A 16,519-nucleotide genomic window follows, 5' to 3' on the forward strand; every position below is an offset into this window, starting at 1 on the left:
ATGACAGAGGGGCGTGTGAAGCCAATGTGTAGCATATATGGCTCAGTGGTATGAAAGCCAAAAAATTCTAGTTTTTTATCAAGAAACTGAGTGCTTCCATAACAGAGCACTTTTCCAAATGGGCATGAGAGGGAGACAATAAGGCAAATCCCCCAGACATATGGGTAAAGCAACAGCTTGTCTTGTAAAATTATAATTAGTGAAAGTAGAAACCAGGTGTCCACTGGAGTGACCTCCTACCTCAGAGTCATTAGTAAAAACTGATATAGATGGACTTTTCCAGGTAACTGCATGAAGCAGTGGTGGATGAGGCACAAAAGCCCAATGTACTAAGGTCTGGGCCTCTGCAGCATTTACCTGCTGACTAATGATGGTAATCACAGCTAGCAGAACAGCAGGAGTTCCTTCCTGTCCCCACCCCTTAATGGCATTCTTGGCCATATCCACCAAGCATTTTATTTGACCCCAAGTTGGGGAGTAGATCCTGGGTTGTTTTACTGCATTTGTCAAGGTGATGATGTTGCCTCTTGTAGGACTGGTAAGTGTGGTTCCTTATGTCTTTCAGTGACAGGATCTCCGTCAGTTTGGTTTTCAGGGGGCTTGAGCTCCTCTTCTCCTCCATCAGGTGGAGCTTCTGCATCTGATAGCTGATGGGTTCCATGGGTCTTCACAAATCATGAGGGTACCCAAATTGGGCTTTCTGCACCTTCAGGAAAAACACAAGCATGGCCTTGGCCCCATAACAAGACTGGGCTAGGGCCTTGCCAGGCCCCAGTCATTACATCTTTCCACAATACCTGTGGCAAATGTTGTTTGTTATGCTTTCCCCAATGTTTTTCAGCAAAGCCAGATTCACAGCAATTAAAAAATTTAAAGTAAAAAGAGCTTTATTTAATTTAGGTGGCCGGGGAACTATCTCTCCCTTCTTGTCTTTGTAATTGAAGTTTTAAAGTTTGGTGAGCCCGTTCTACTATAGCTTGGCCTTGTGGATTATAGGGTGTGCCTGTGGTATGAAGAATTTGGTAGAAGGAACAAAAAGCTTTGAAGGCAGTAGATGTATAGCCTGGGCCTATCAGTTTTTATATGGAGTGGCTTGCCCATCACTGCAAAGGTGGCTAAACAGTGATCTATGACATGACACGTTGCTTCTCCTGATCTTGGAGAGGCAAAAACAAAACCAGAGTAAGTATCAATAACAATGTGGACATAACGCTGTTGTCCAAAAGATGGAATGTAGTAACATCCATCTGCCATAATGCTAGAGGGCAAAGACCATGAGGGTTAACTCCCTCAGTGGGCACAGGCAAATGAGGAGCACACTTTTAAAATTTATTATTCATTTATTCACATGGAGGAGCACATTTTGAACATGATTTAACAATCTGATGAGTTTGTTCTCAGGTGATATGAAAATGTTTATGAAGAGCTCTGGAGTTTTGGTGGAACTGAGAATGACTTTGTAGGGCCTGGTTTACTGGTGATGAGGTATCCACCTGTAAAATTAATGGAGAAACTAAGGAATCTGCCTGGCAATTGCCCTCTGCCAACAGCCCAGGAAGGCCAGAGTGGGACCAGAGATGGCCCACAAAATGGGGATGTTGGTGTTGTTGTAATAAAGACCTTAACTCATGGAAGAGATGAAAAAGCTGTTCATCATTAGCAGGTCCTTTATAAGCAGTTTCAATAGTCTCAAGTACACCATAAACATATGCACTATCTGTATACAAATTAAAAGGCACATGAGCAAAGTCCTGACAAGCCAATATGGCTGCCTGAAGTTCAGCACGCTGAGCAGTGGAAAAACCTGTTTGTACAACCTTTTGTCCTTGAGAGGAAAAGTAAGCAGTGTTTCCAGAACCTGAAGCATCAGTAACAATCACAAGAACCTGAGGCATGGGATCCTCTCGGATATTGTGAGGAAATAAAAGCATTCTATTCTCAATAAAAGCATGTTGAGAAGCAAAATTAAGAAGTTTAGAGGAAGGCAAATATTCTCCAAGCTGTCCTGTAAGTTTGCTAATGCATTTTGCCACACGGTATCAGTAAGCATACCAAGCCTCTTGTTCCTTGGTAAATGGGACAATAATAAGGGATGGTTTTAATCCTAGCAGCTGTACAGTATGAAAATGTCCCATGGATATTAATTTTGCTACCATATTATGGTAAGGAGTGATGACCCTAGCAGGGGAGCGAGGTAAATGTAACCACTCTAGCACTCCCTGAGTCTGCCAAGGAACTCCTGTGGGTAGACATGCAGTAGGTAAAATAAGAAGCTGTACTGGTTGAGAATAATCAACACGAGTTCTCTGAGAGTTATGAATCACTTGTTCAACCTTAGCCAGGGCCACAGGACCCTCTGATGTGAGATATCTAGGAGATGATGGTTGAGTGTCTCCCTGTAAAAATTTAAAGAGAGGAGACAGTTCACAGGTGGCTGAGTTTTACGGCAGGATGCAGCCAATTTATATCACCTGGTAACTTCTGAAAATCATTTAAAGTTTTAAAATTATCTTTGTAGGTTTTTATTTTTGGAGGGCGGATAATATGCCCCTCACTAAGCTGTCCCAACTATGAAAAGGGAGCTTGTTTTTGTACCTTATCTGGAGCTACAATAAGGCCCCATTTTGGCAATTGTTTAAGCACATGAGCTAATAGATTTTGAAGAATATCTAACTCAGGGTGGCTAAGTAAGATACCATCCATATAATGAACAATGTAAGCCTGATTAAATTTTTTTTCTTAAAGGTTCTAAAGCTGAAGCAACAAATGAAGTTTGGAAGAAGTGGGCTTATCTGGCATCCATTTTTAGTTCTTTCTGGACTATAGATGAGATCCTGACAATTTAAAAAATACTGCAGAACGTCAATAGACAATAGTTAAAAGTTTTGAAAAAACCCAACAAAAGTAAATATTTAGAAGGCCAAACTCAATGGAAAATAGGTACTGGGTAATTTTGCAAATGCTCTGAAGAAGGACTCAGACTGAGAATGAAAAGACTTAGAATAGCCATGGTTAAGATACTGAAAAATAGTTGGGGAATTATCAGACATTAGTTATTTCCATTGCAGACTGCATTTTTAGGAAAATAAGTATGACTGACAGTATTAAAACAGCAGCACTAGTGCTCCTTGTTACAATTAGGCACACAGGGTCACATGCTTGTAAAAGTCTAGCATCGTTAACTTTAGATCTCTTCAAATTAGGGGCCAACGCCTGTGATCCCAACTAACCTTGTCTTTTGAGGTACAGTTACATTTCATACATATATAGGAACATTTATTTGACTAAAACTAATATAGACCAGGTTTTAAGTAGCAGGATTGCCCAAATGGCAAGGTTTTTCTGAATGTTACTGATTATAAACAACACACCTGCCAAAAGTTTCATTAAGCATTTTATATGTGAAAAGTTTAGATGTAATGCTTTTGGATAAACAACTTTAGCTGGTCAGTTAAATGTAACATTTTTGGATAAAAGAGAGCTTTAGCTCATCATTTTACATAAACTGACACTTTCAACTTTGTAAATGTACTATATTTAGATAAAGTATAGACACAGAATACAGTTATAAGATGATCATTTAAGAGACCTTTGCATGAGCAAATATGTAAATAAACTCTGATTTAGTAGTACTTAAAGCTTGACAAGATCAACAGAAAACACAAATAATTATTTTCATAAAATCTTTCCCTATAACAATTTTTTGCAGATGTTACTCAGAGCAGAACAATATTAAGATAGCTTTGTTATTTTATGGATGTGGAGAATTAGATTTTAGTTTGATATGATCCTAAAAAAATCTTTTAGGCAACTTTAGATTATAGTCAACTTTAACTTTATCACACACTGAAGCTTTTATTATACACTTTTAAGACTTACTCAGACCTTCATACAACATTCTGAACTCTGATGGTTTGTCCTTATCCCTCCTTTCCATATTTGGAACAGTCTTTAGGACAAACCCTTCTCTACAAAAATCCTTTCTCATCCAAATACATTCCTTTTTTTCCTTTAACTTTTCCCCCCAAAATACACTCAATACCTATGTATAGCCTTCTTACTTATTCACTTTGTAACTTGTATTTTAAAAATAACTTTTATCAGAATACACCATTTGTTAATAGATCTAATTGTAAAATAATTGAATGTAAATTACTTATGATAAATTGAAACAGATTAAGGTTACTGTCCATAAAATAATGCCTGTAATTTACTTAGACCTGATTGACATAACCTTTGAAAAACTGTTTTTTCTTTAAGGTAGCAGCAGAAGAGGTGGGGGAGAGAACAGAACAGAAACCTTGTATTTCTTTACATTAATTTTATCATAAGAATCATCCTAAAGATGTTTAAATATACACATATGTAAAAAAGGTTTTAAATTAGGCATGCCATAAGTGTCAGTTTAAGTGTGCATACATTCAAGAGCTCAAGAACATGTGAAAATTAACTAAGTGACTACAAGTACATTGATTATTATTTTTTTTAATTTTTAGGAGTAGATTGAGAAGTGTCCCATTCTGTTTTTTTTTTTTTTTTAGGACTCATTTTAACAGCTGAGGCAAGAGTCAATTTTAGGAGTAGTGTTTTTGAGTCAGTCTCAGTCTCCAGTAAGGTTTTTGTCTCTAATAAGTTAATCATACAATAGCCATACACAAAATTTACATAACAAAGCACAAAACAATTACATTAATGCAATAGCCATACACAAAATTTACACGATGAAACACAAAACAATTACATTAATTTAAAGTGTACTCTTGGACATTGAAGACTTTAGATTTACCTCTAGTTTTAAGCATCTGTATATAGAGATCTTTCTTTTGATTCAATTTGTCCCATATTTATTACTCCTGACTATATAATATTGTGCTCTCCCCTTACCTTATTTTCCTTGTGAATGTGTCCTTCTGGAGAGCATTCCCTCTCCTTGTCTGATGAGTTCTTCTGTAGTCAGGCCCCAAGATTGGGTGCCGGGCTGGGATGTAGCTCGGTGGTACAGCAATTGCCTAGCATGCGTGAGGCCCTGGGTTCGATCCCAGCACCAAAAAAGAAAAGACAAAAAAAAAAACAAAAAACCTCTCCCCAAGATTGGGTGCCACTTGCCCACGACCTGCGTGGATGTGCTGCATGAACCTGACTAAGAGTAATTCCATTATTTCCCAGTCCAGGGTTCATGCCTGGTCCCCAACATCTTTCAATAAAGTTTTGGTACTGTTTTGCAATTTGTGTCTCTGTCTAGTTCTCTGTTTGGCTGACATGAATCTGGACTAGTGTCTTCTTTCTTTTTTCCAGCTTTTTTTTTGGGGGGGGGTTGGGTTTTTTCAAGATAGGGTCTTGTGAATTATTTGCCCAGGGCTTGCTTCCAACCATGATCCTCATGCCTTCTGAGTAGCTGGGATTACAGGCGTGAGCCACCAGTGCTCTGCTGGATTAGTGTCTTCTTAAACTACTCAGCATGGTAATAGGACCAGTAATGGGACTCTGAACCCACTGAGTTACTGCTCAGCCAGGTCACTGTCCTCATGCAGGCCTGGATCCCACAGAGAACCTTTGCTCTGATTTATTACACTATGCTTTTTATCATTATTTCAGAGCATGTAGTGGGGAGGAGGGAAAACATGGCAGTAAACTAAAACTTGGCAGGAAACTAAAACTTAAAGAAACTTATATAAAAAAAAAAAAGAAACTGAACCTGAAAACAGTCATGTGGCACTGAGGATAAAGCAACTGAGTCCAGATGCTGAAGATTTCAAAAACTCTCCCACTATCTTCAGAACTGCCTTGGCATCCAACCTTAAAGCTTTCTCAGTTGACCAGTATGGCGGGGCACTCCTCCAGTAGCTGGATGATCTCCTGTTGGCTGGACCAACTTAGGAGGACTATATGGAAGAGACTGTCTCCTCTCTCCTTTATGGGAGGCAAGGTACAAAGTTTCTCAGAAGAAGACCTAGATTTGCCAAAACACTGTCAAATACCTCAGCTTTCACCTGTCACAGGGGCAATGCAGGCTCAGGGCTGAGAGGAAACAAGCTGTCTGTTTCATCCTGGCCCCCAAGACCCACCATCAAGTCAGAGAGCTTTGGGGAGATATAGGTTTCTGTCAAATCTGGATCCCTAATTACTCTGTCTTGGCTAAGCTTCTCTATGAAGCCACAAAGGGGGGAGAACGGGAACACTTGTTTGGGGAGAGGAACAAAGGAAAGCCTTCAGAGAAATTAAGAGGACACTCACAAATGCCTTGGCTCTAGGCCTGCCAGATGTGATTATGCTCTTTTTCTTGTATGTTCATGACTGAACTGGGAAAGCTGTTGAGGTCCTGACTCAGCTACTAGGCTCCTGACATGTCTAGTAGCTTACTTGTCAAAACAACTGCATGCCTTTTCCAGAGGCTGGCCATCTTGCTTGCATGCCCTGGCAGTCACCACTGTCCTAGTGGAAGAAGCAGACAAGCTTATCCTAGGGCAAGAACTCACTGTCCAGGTTCCCCACTCCATCTTGACTCTCATGGAATGTAGGGGGAATTATTGGCTGACCAACTCATGGTTGGTCAAATACCAGAGTATGCTATGTGAAAACCCACATGTTTGGCTGGAGGTTGTTAAGATTCTGAACCCAGCCACCCTATTGCTGGTTGACTCAGGTACCCCAGAACATGACTGCTTAGAGGTTATGGATGATGTTTTCTCAAGCTGGGCAGATCTAATTGATCAGCCTATCAGCCACTCAGACATTGACTATTTCATAGCTGGCAGCAGCCTTGTCTGGGATGGCAAGCACTTTGCCGGGTATGCTGTGGTAACTCTGGACTCAGTCACTGAAACCGCCTGCTGAGGGTGGAACTTCTGTACAAAAGGCTGAACTTGTTGCCCTCACATGGGCACTCCAGCTTGCTACAGGAGTATGGGTAACATCTATACTGACTCCAAATATGCCTTCACAACCACTCATGTCCATGGGGTCTTATATTAAGAGAGGGGACTTATTAACTCAGGAGGGAAAAATATTAAGTATGGGCAAGAGATCCTTGAACTGCTAGATGCTGTATGGGCCCCTAAACAAGTGGCAGTTATTCACTACCAAGGGTACCAAAAGGGAGATGCAATAATTGCTTGAGGAAACTGGAAAGCTGACAGAGAGGTTAAACAGGCTCATGAGGGGACCAGCTCCAAATGCCCTGACATCTGCCTTGTTCCCATGCCCCTTAGCTGAATGAGACCCATGGTACACACCACAACAGGCCTCATTCAAGACTGAGAAAGGAAGCTTTCCACTGGACTGATGGTGGAAGTTTGCTGATGGTCTCATTGCCATCCCTGAGTCACTGGCTCCCACGTTTGTCAAGCAGTTCCACGAAGGAACCCCTTCAACATGAACAACCCTTGAGGCCACCATGGCCCAGGACTTCTATGTCCCCAAGACCTCCAGCATAAGTAAGGCAGTGTGTGAAAGATGTAGCCTGTGTGCCAAAAACAGTCTCTGGAAAGGGCCAACGGTGCTGCCCCAGGTGCAGAGCGTTAGCAGAACTCCTCTTGAAAACTTGATCTTGGACTTCTTTGAAATGCCATGGGCTCAAGGATGCAAATATCTATTGGTGCTTGTCTGTTCCTTCCCTGGATGAGTGGAGGTGGCCAGGTGCCTGCTACAGGAGACCATCTCTCAGCTTGGTATACCTGTGTCTATTGCATTGGATAATGGGCCAGCCTTTGTGGCCAAGGTGGTACTGCTGGTGGCTAAGGGCTTTGGAATCACCTGGAAGTTGCATATGGCCTACCACCCCCAAAGTTCAGAAAAATGGGGCATATGAATCAGACCCTAAAATTACAGCTGGGAAAACTATGGCAAGAGACCCATCTACAGTGGGATCAGTTACTACCTATAGCATACTAAGGATTAGGTCAAGCCACAAGAAGTGGACAGGGCTTTCACCCTTTGAAGTCCTATATGGACACTCCCCCTCCCCCCATTAATCAAGGGTATATTAGGCGACCTCAAAGAAATAGGTGACCTTACCTTGAGACAATAGATGTAGGCTCTAGGGGTGACTCTTGAAAATCAATGATTGGATCTGGGAGAGATTTCCCATTAGCCTGACAACCCCCCCATACTCTTACAAACCAGGGGATGTTCTCTGGGTAAAAGAATAGAATGTCCAACCATTAAAACCCCATTAGAGGGGCCCTTTTTCTTATTTTGTCTACTCTTACCACAGTTAAGGTCACAGAAATTACTCCCTGGATCCAGCACAGCTGAGTGAAGCCAGCCTGTCTCAAGTGGAAGACCATCCCTGATCCAGCCTCACTATGCAAGATCTGTGCCCTTCCTTGGCAAGACCTCCCTTCCAAGGAAACAACAGGGGGCCACAGACAATGAGAAGACTGCACTGCTCAAGTCACTCTAGAAGCTCACTAGTTTATGCAGGAGGAAGCTCAAACATGGGATGGACCCCACTCTCCTTTACATGCTTGGACTCTTACCTTTTGGGTTGGCTCTTGCAAAGTTTCCCCCAGGTACTGAATGTTATAAGACAGCCTTTGTTGGGACCTCCACACAGCCATATTTTGTATCATACACCCACCAACAGGTCAGATGTTACATTGGCTCATATACTCCCCAGGTTTGTGAGGTTGCTGGTAAGCAATACTGGAAGTTGCAGAGTAAGGGGAACAATGCAGACTATATTTGCAATGGAAAGTGAGGAGAGTGGATTTGCTGGACCTATTTGGGACATTGGGAAATTCTGATGGTGGGAGAGTCCAGAACCTAGCTTGTTAGAGAGATAACACACTGAGTGTCAGAGGTACTCTCACCCAGACTAAGGCCAGCTGCCAATTAAGGCACTGGGCCTCTGTATAATGAAATCACAAGTTAATTAGACAGAGGATTAGACCTCCCAATAATAGGAAACCATCTTTTTTGTAGGCCTAGCAGAAAAGGTTGCCAAAGAACTAAATGTCACAAACTTCTGGGTGGGCAGAGGTGCCCTCATGAGTGAGGAATAGCCTTGGAAAGGGACCAGTTTAAATGCTTACCAACTTTTATTGTGGAATCAATCTATAATTAGACAAGAGAGTAAATGACCTCAGACCTGGGCTCTCACATCAGAGGTAATTGGGGAAGAATGTATCAAAAGAATTGGGCCAGTATATGAAAAGTGGGTGGGAGAGACACCTTGTAAAAGGGTACCGTCTTGGAATGGGACTAATCTAACCTCATAGCCCGATGAGCCTAAATGGTATTGGACATTGCCCCCATCAGAAAACAGTCCCCAATGTCATGATTCTCCATCCCTTGGCATCCTCTTAAATTGTTCTATTACTGATAAAGCAAACCCATTCTGAGGCATCCCTGAGATTGGCAAATATTAGGATAACCTCACCAATACTGACCCAGGGTGATGGAGGGCACTGGATGGATTATTCTGGATATGTGGGAAGCAGCTTATCCCAAAATCCCTGGGACTTGGAAAGGAAGCTGTACTATAGGAATTATTCTGCTTGGGTTTTTCCTATTGTCCAACCACCAAGGGGAACAGATGGGGGTTCCCCTTTTTGAAATTCTGGAGCTTAAAATAAAAAGGAACCTTGAGGTGTGTGTGGGGTGGACAACAGAGATGGGGAAGAGACAAATAGCTTCCCCAGAGGATCATCAAGACCTATGGACCAGCCACCTGGGCACAGAATGGGTGCTGGGATTACCAGACCCCCATCTATATGTTCAACAGAATCATTAGGTTACAGGCAGTCATAGAAATTATTATCAACCAGGCTGCCTCTGCCCCGGAGCTACTGGCCAAGCAACAGACCCAAATGTGAGCCACTATGTATCAGAATCACCTGGCCTTGGACTATCTTTTAGCTGAGGAAGGGGGAGTATGTGGCAAGTTCAACTGATCAGACTGCTGCCTCCACATAGATGACAATGGTCAAGCAGTAACAGAAATTGCCACTAATATTAGAAAGATGGCAAATGTACACAGGTGTGGAAAGGGTGGAACCCAAACACTCTGTTTGGAGGTTAGTTCTCTGCCTTGGGCTGATTCAAGATCCTGATAGGGGAGTGGCTCTTGTCTTTGGAGCCTGTTTGATGTTATCTTGTCTGGTTCCCTTGGTATTGTGGTCTATCAGGACCATTATGGAGGCTACTATAGAAAGAAAAACAGCCACCCATGTAATGATGCTGTGGAAATACAAACCCCTAAATCAGGATGATGCTCTTTGACACTAGATGGGTCTGAGCATCGAAGGGGGGAATTATGTAGTAGGGAGGAGGGGAAGACATGGCAGGAAACTGAAACTTAAAGAAACTGAACCTGAAAATGGTCATGAAGCACTGAGGATGAAGTAGCCACTGAAATTACAAGCAACCTTATATGGGTTAGCCTTGCTTCTCGCTTCTGTAACCTGCATGCAAAGGTATATTAAAGGCCCCTTTGTTCTCCCAACTCAGCCTTTGGATGTGAATCTGCTGAACCACTGCTGGCATGCTAATAAATATTGCTTCTTGAAAAGCCCTGGTGTCCCATTTCCCTACTTGAATATCCCGCAACAGGTGTTCTCCTTCAACTTACAAAAAAGTTATGGTAAAATAGTTTATTGTGTCAAGCCTGCAGAAGCCTCAAAAATCTTGTGTTTAGTGCATCTGTGACCGCGTCATTTTCTTTTGTGCTTGATTTAATTTCATGTTGTTTTATTTATTGTGGTCCTTAAGCATAAAGAATCCATTGCTACTGTTGCTGGTAAGAGGCCACATAGAGTGACTGATAAACAAAATAAAAAGAGATTTTCCATTACAAAGGTGGGAAATAATGATGGTTATTGCTTGCCAGTCAAGCATTTCCCACATAGCTACATTTCTTGTATAGCCATGATATTGAACAGCAAGAACAAAGTGATGGAAGCTGTTAAAAGATCTGCTTCAACCCCTGGCAAACCTGACTAAAATGAGGAGAGAAAAAAACCCAAATCAGTAAAGTCAGAAATGCAAAAGGGGAGATAACAACAAACACCACGGAAACCCAGCAGATCATCAGAGACTACTTTGAGAACCTATATTCTAATAAATTTGAAAATCTTGAAGAAATGGACAGATTTCTAGATACTTATGGTGATCCAAAATTGAACCAAGAGGACATTAATCACCTGAATAGATCTATAACACAAAATGAAATTGAAGCAACAATAAAGAATCTCCCAAAAAAGAAAAGTCCAGGACCTGATGGATTCTCTGCTGAATTCTATCAGACCTTTAAAGAAGAACTAATACCAACCCTCCTTACACTCATCCACAAAATAGAAAGGGAAGGAAAACTGCCTAACTCATTTTATGAAGCCAGTATTACACTTATCCCAAAACCAGACAAAGACAACTCAAAAAAGGAGAACTATAGGCCAATCTCCTTAATGAACATTCATGAAAAATCCTCAATAAATAAGGGCAAACTGAATTCTACAACACATCAAAAAGATTATTCACCATGACCAAGTCAGCTTCATCTCAGGGATGCAGGGGTGGTTCAACACAGACACAAATCTATAAATGTAATACAGCACATTAATAGAAGCAAAGACAAAAACCACTTGATCATGTCAATAGATACAGAAAAAGCCTTTGATATGATCCAACACCATTTCATGATAAAAGCTCTAAGAAAACTAGGAATAGAAAGAAAGTACCTCAACATTATAAAAGCTATATATGACAAACCTACAGTCAACATCATACTCAATGGTGAAAAACTGAAACCATTTCCCCTGAAAACAGGAAAGAGACAAGGATGCCCACTATCCCCACTTGTATTCAACATAGCATTGGAATTCTTGCCAGAGCAATTAGGCAAGAAGAAGGAATAAAAGGAATACAAATAGTTAAGGAAACCATCAAAATATCCCTATTTACAGATGATATGATCCTATACCTTAAAGACCCAAAAAACTCTACCCAAAAACTCCTAGACACCATCAACAGCTACAGCAAGGTGGCAGGATATAAAATCAACATAGAAAAATCATTAGCTTTTCTATACACTAATCATGAACAAACTGAGAAAGAATATATGAATACAATTCCATTTACAATAGCCTCAAAAAAGAAATACCTAGGAGTAAACTTAACAAAAGATGTGAACGACCTCTACAAGGAGAACTATAAACCCCTGAACAAAGAGATTGAGGAAGATTACAGAAGGTGGAGAGATCTCCCATGCTCATGGAATGGTAGAATCAACATAGTAAAAATGGCTGTACTCCCAAAAGCAATCTACATGTTTAATGCAAATCCCATCAAAATCTCAATGACATTCATCAAAGAGATTGAAAAATCTACCCTAAAATTCATTTGGAGACACAAGAGACTGTGAATAGCCAAGGCAATACTCAGCAAAAAGAGCAATGCTGGAGGTATCACAATACCTGACTTCAAACTATATTACAAAGCAATAGCAATAAAAACAGCATGGTACTGGCACAAAACAGACATGAAGACCAGTGGAACAGAATAGAGGACCTAGATATGAAGCCACACAACTATAACCAACTTATCTTTGACAAAGGTGCTAAAAATATACGATGGAGAAATAGCAGCCTCTTCCACAAAAACTGCTGGGAAAACTGGTTAGCAGTCTGCAAAAAACTGAAACTAGATCCATGTATATCACCTTATGCCAGTATTAACTCAAAATGGATCAAGGATCTTAATATCAGACCCCAAACTCTTAAGTTAATACAGGAAAGAGTAGGAAATACTCTGGAGTTAGTAGGTATAGGTAAAAACTTTCTCAATGGAACCCCAGCAGCACAGCAACTAAGAGATAGCATAGATAAATGGGACCTCATAAAACTAAAAAGCTTCTGTTCATCAAAAGAAATGGTCTCTAAACTGAAGAGAACACCCACAGAGTGGGAGAAAATATTTGCCAGCTACACATCAGACAAAGGACTGATAACCAGAATATACAGGGAACTTAAAAAAGTAAATTCTCCCAAAACTAATGAACCAATAAAGAAATGGGCATGTGAACTAAACAGAACTTTCTCAAAAGAAGAAATTCAAATGGCCAGAAAACACATGAAAAAATGCTCACCATCTCTAGCAATAAAGGAAATGCAAATTAAAACCACACTAAGATTCCACCTCACCCCTGTTAGAATAGCCATCATCAGCAACACCACCAACAACAGGTGTTGGTGAGGATGCGGGGAAAAAGGAACCCTCTTACACTGTTGGTGGGAATGTAGACTAGTACAACCACTCTGGAAAAAAATTTGGAGGCTACTTAAAAAGCTGGACATCGATCTACCATTTGATCCAGCAATACCACTCTTGGGGATATACCCAAAAGACTGTTACTCCAGAGGCACCTGCACATCCATGTTTATTGCGGCACTATTCACAATAGCCAAGTTATGGAAACAGCCAAGATGCCCCACCACTGACGAATGGATTAAGAAAATGTGGTATCTATACACAATGGAATTTTATGCAGCCATGAAGAAGAACGAAATGTTATCATTCGCTGGTAAATGGATGGAATTGGAGAACATCATTCTGAGTGAGGTTAGCCTGGCTCAAAAGACCAAAAATCGTATGTTCTCCCTCATATGTGGACATTAGATCAAGGGCAAACACAACAAGGGGATTGGACTATGAGCACATGATAAAAGCGAGAGCACACAAGGGAGGGGTGAGGATAGGTAAGACACCTAAAAAACTAGCTAGCATTTGTTGCCCTTAATGCAGAGAAACTAAAGCAGATACCTTAAAGCAACTGAGGCCAATAGGAAAAGGGGACCAGGAACTAGAGAAAAGGTTAGATTAAAAAGAATTAACCTAGAAGGTAACACCCATGCACAGGAAATCAATGTGAGTCAACTCCCTGTATAGCTATCCTTATCTCAACCAGCAAAACCCCTTGTTCCTTCCTATTATTGCTTATACTCTCTCTACAACAAAATTAGAGATAAGGGCAAAATAGTTTCTGCTGGGTATTGAGGGGGGGAGCGGGAGGGGGTGGAGTGGGTGGTAAGGGAGTGGGTGGGGGCAGGGGGGAGAAATAAACCAAGCCTTGTATGCACATATGAATAATAAAAGAAAAATGAAAAAAAAAATAAATAAAAAAAAATAAATAAAGAAATGGGCAAGTGAACTAAACAGAACTTTCTCAAAAGAAGAAATTCAAATGGCCAGAAAACACATGAAAAAATGCTCACCATCTCTAGCAATAAAGGAAATGCAAATTAATTAAGATTCCACCTCACCCCTGTTAGAATAGCCATCACCAGCAACACCACCAACAACAGGTGTTGGCGAGGATGTGGGGAAAAAGGAACCCTCTTACACTGTTGGTGGGAATGTAGACTAGTACAACCACTCTGGAAAAAAATTTGGAGGCTACTTAAAAAGCTAGACATGGATCTACCATTTGATCCAGCAATACCACTCTTGGGGATATACCCAAAAGACTGTGACACAGGTTACTCCAGAAGCACCTGCACACCCATGTTTATTGTGGCACTATTCACAATAGCCAAGTTATGGAAACAGCCAAGATGCCCCACTACTGATGAATGGATTAAGAAAATGTGGTATTTATACACAATGGAATTCTATGCGGCCATGAAGAAGAACGAAATGTTATCATTTGCTGGTAAATGGATGGAATTGGAGAACATCATTCTGAGTGAGGTTAGCCTGGCCCAAAAGACCAAAAATTGTATGCTCTCCCTCATATGTGGACATTAGATCAAGGGCAAACACAACAAGGGGATTAGGCTATGAGCACATGATAAAAGCAAGATCACACAAGTAAGGGGTGAGGATAGGTAAGACACCTAAAAAACTAGCTAGCATTTGTTTCCCTTAGTGCAGAGAAACTAAAGCAGATATCTTAAAGCAACTGAGGCCAATAGGAAAAGGGGAACAGGTACTAGAGAAAAGGTTAGATCAAAAAGAATTAACCTAGAAGGTAACACCCACGCACAGAAAATCAATGTGAGTCAACTCCCTGTATAGCTATCCTTATCTCAACCAGCAAAAACCCTTGTTCCTTCCTATTATTGCTTATACTCTCTCTACAACAAAATTAGAAATAAGGGCAAAGTAGTTTCTGCTGGGTATTGAGGGGGTGGAGGGGAGAGGGAGGGGGTGGAGTGGGTGGTAAGGGAGGGGGTGGGGGCAGGGGGGAGAATTGAACCAAGCCTTGTATGCACATATGAATAATAAAAGAAAAATGAAAAAAAAAAAACTATATTACAGAGCAATAGCAATAAAAACAACATGGTACTCACATAAAAATGGACATGAAGACCAGTGGAACAGAATAGAGGACCCAGATATGAATCCACACAACTATACCCACCTTATTTTTGACAAGGCACTAAAAATATATGACGGAGAAACGACAGCCTCTTCAACAAAAACTGCTGGGAAAACTGGTTACAGTCTGCAAAGAACTGAAACTAGATCCATGTTTATCACCCTATACAAGTATTAACTCAAAATGGATCAAAGACCTTAATATCAGACCCCAAACTCTAAAGTTGGTACAGGAAAGAGTAGGAAACACTTTGGAAGTAATAGGTATAGGCAAAGACTTCCTCAATAGAACTCCAGCAACTCAGCAACTAAGAGAAAGTATAGACAAATGGGACTTCATAAAATTAAAAAGCTTCTGCTCAACAAAAGAAATGGTCTCTAAACTGAAGAGACCACCTTCAGAGTGGGAGAAAATATTTGCCAGCTACACATCAAAGGACTGATAACCAGAATATACAGGGAACTCAAAAAACTAAACTCTCCCAAAATCAATGAACCAATAAAGAAATGGGCAAGTGAACTAAACAGAACTTTCTCCAAAGAAGAAATTCAAATTTCCAAAAACCACATGAAAAAATGCTCACTATCTACAGACATAAAGGAAATGAAAATCAAAACCACACTAAGATAGATGACCACCAGAGGGAGGAAGTAGAAATCATGATTCCTAAAGTAAACTCTTGGAGAGACACTGGAGATACACCTGGCAGGAAAAACCACCAGAAGAGGTAAAACTCGGACACCTCCACACCCCCAGCCCGCACATAGCATTCCCCCACCACGTTAAACAGAGAAACCAGGAGGGGTCCCACGCTGCCAGACACCAGGTCCTACCCTGCTTGGGAGACCACCAGTTGAGCAAATAAGTGGCACGTGGTACTCCCTGGGACAAATCAGCATAGCCCCCTGGACAGACTGACCCCTGCCCAGGGAAAAAGAAAAAAAAACCCTGAATAATAAATAAGCAGCTGAAAAAAAAAAGACATGTAACAAAGAGGGCAGGGTGCCCTGAGCTGTGAGAGAGGGGGGAGGGGCACTCCCTCATGCAAACTGTAAATAAACAAGCCAGCCAGAGAAGGCAGGAGTGGTGATCCCCACCAAGCCACCCTGGATTGGGGAAAGCTTGTAACAGTGGCTGTTGTGAGGACAGCTCCACCGGAGGTGGGGGAAGGGGCACTGCCCCACACAAACAGTAGGTGAACAAGCC

This window comes from Castor canadensis, chromosome 1 (genome assembly GCF_047511655.1).
Source record: "Castor canadensis chromosome 1, mCasCan1.hap1v2, whole genome shotgun sequence".
Lineage (NCBI taxonomy): Eukaryota > Metazoa > Chordata > Mammalia > Rodentia > Castoridae > Castor > Castor canadensis.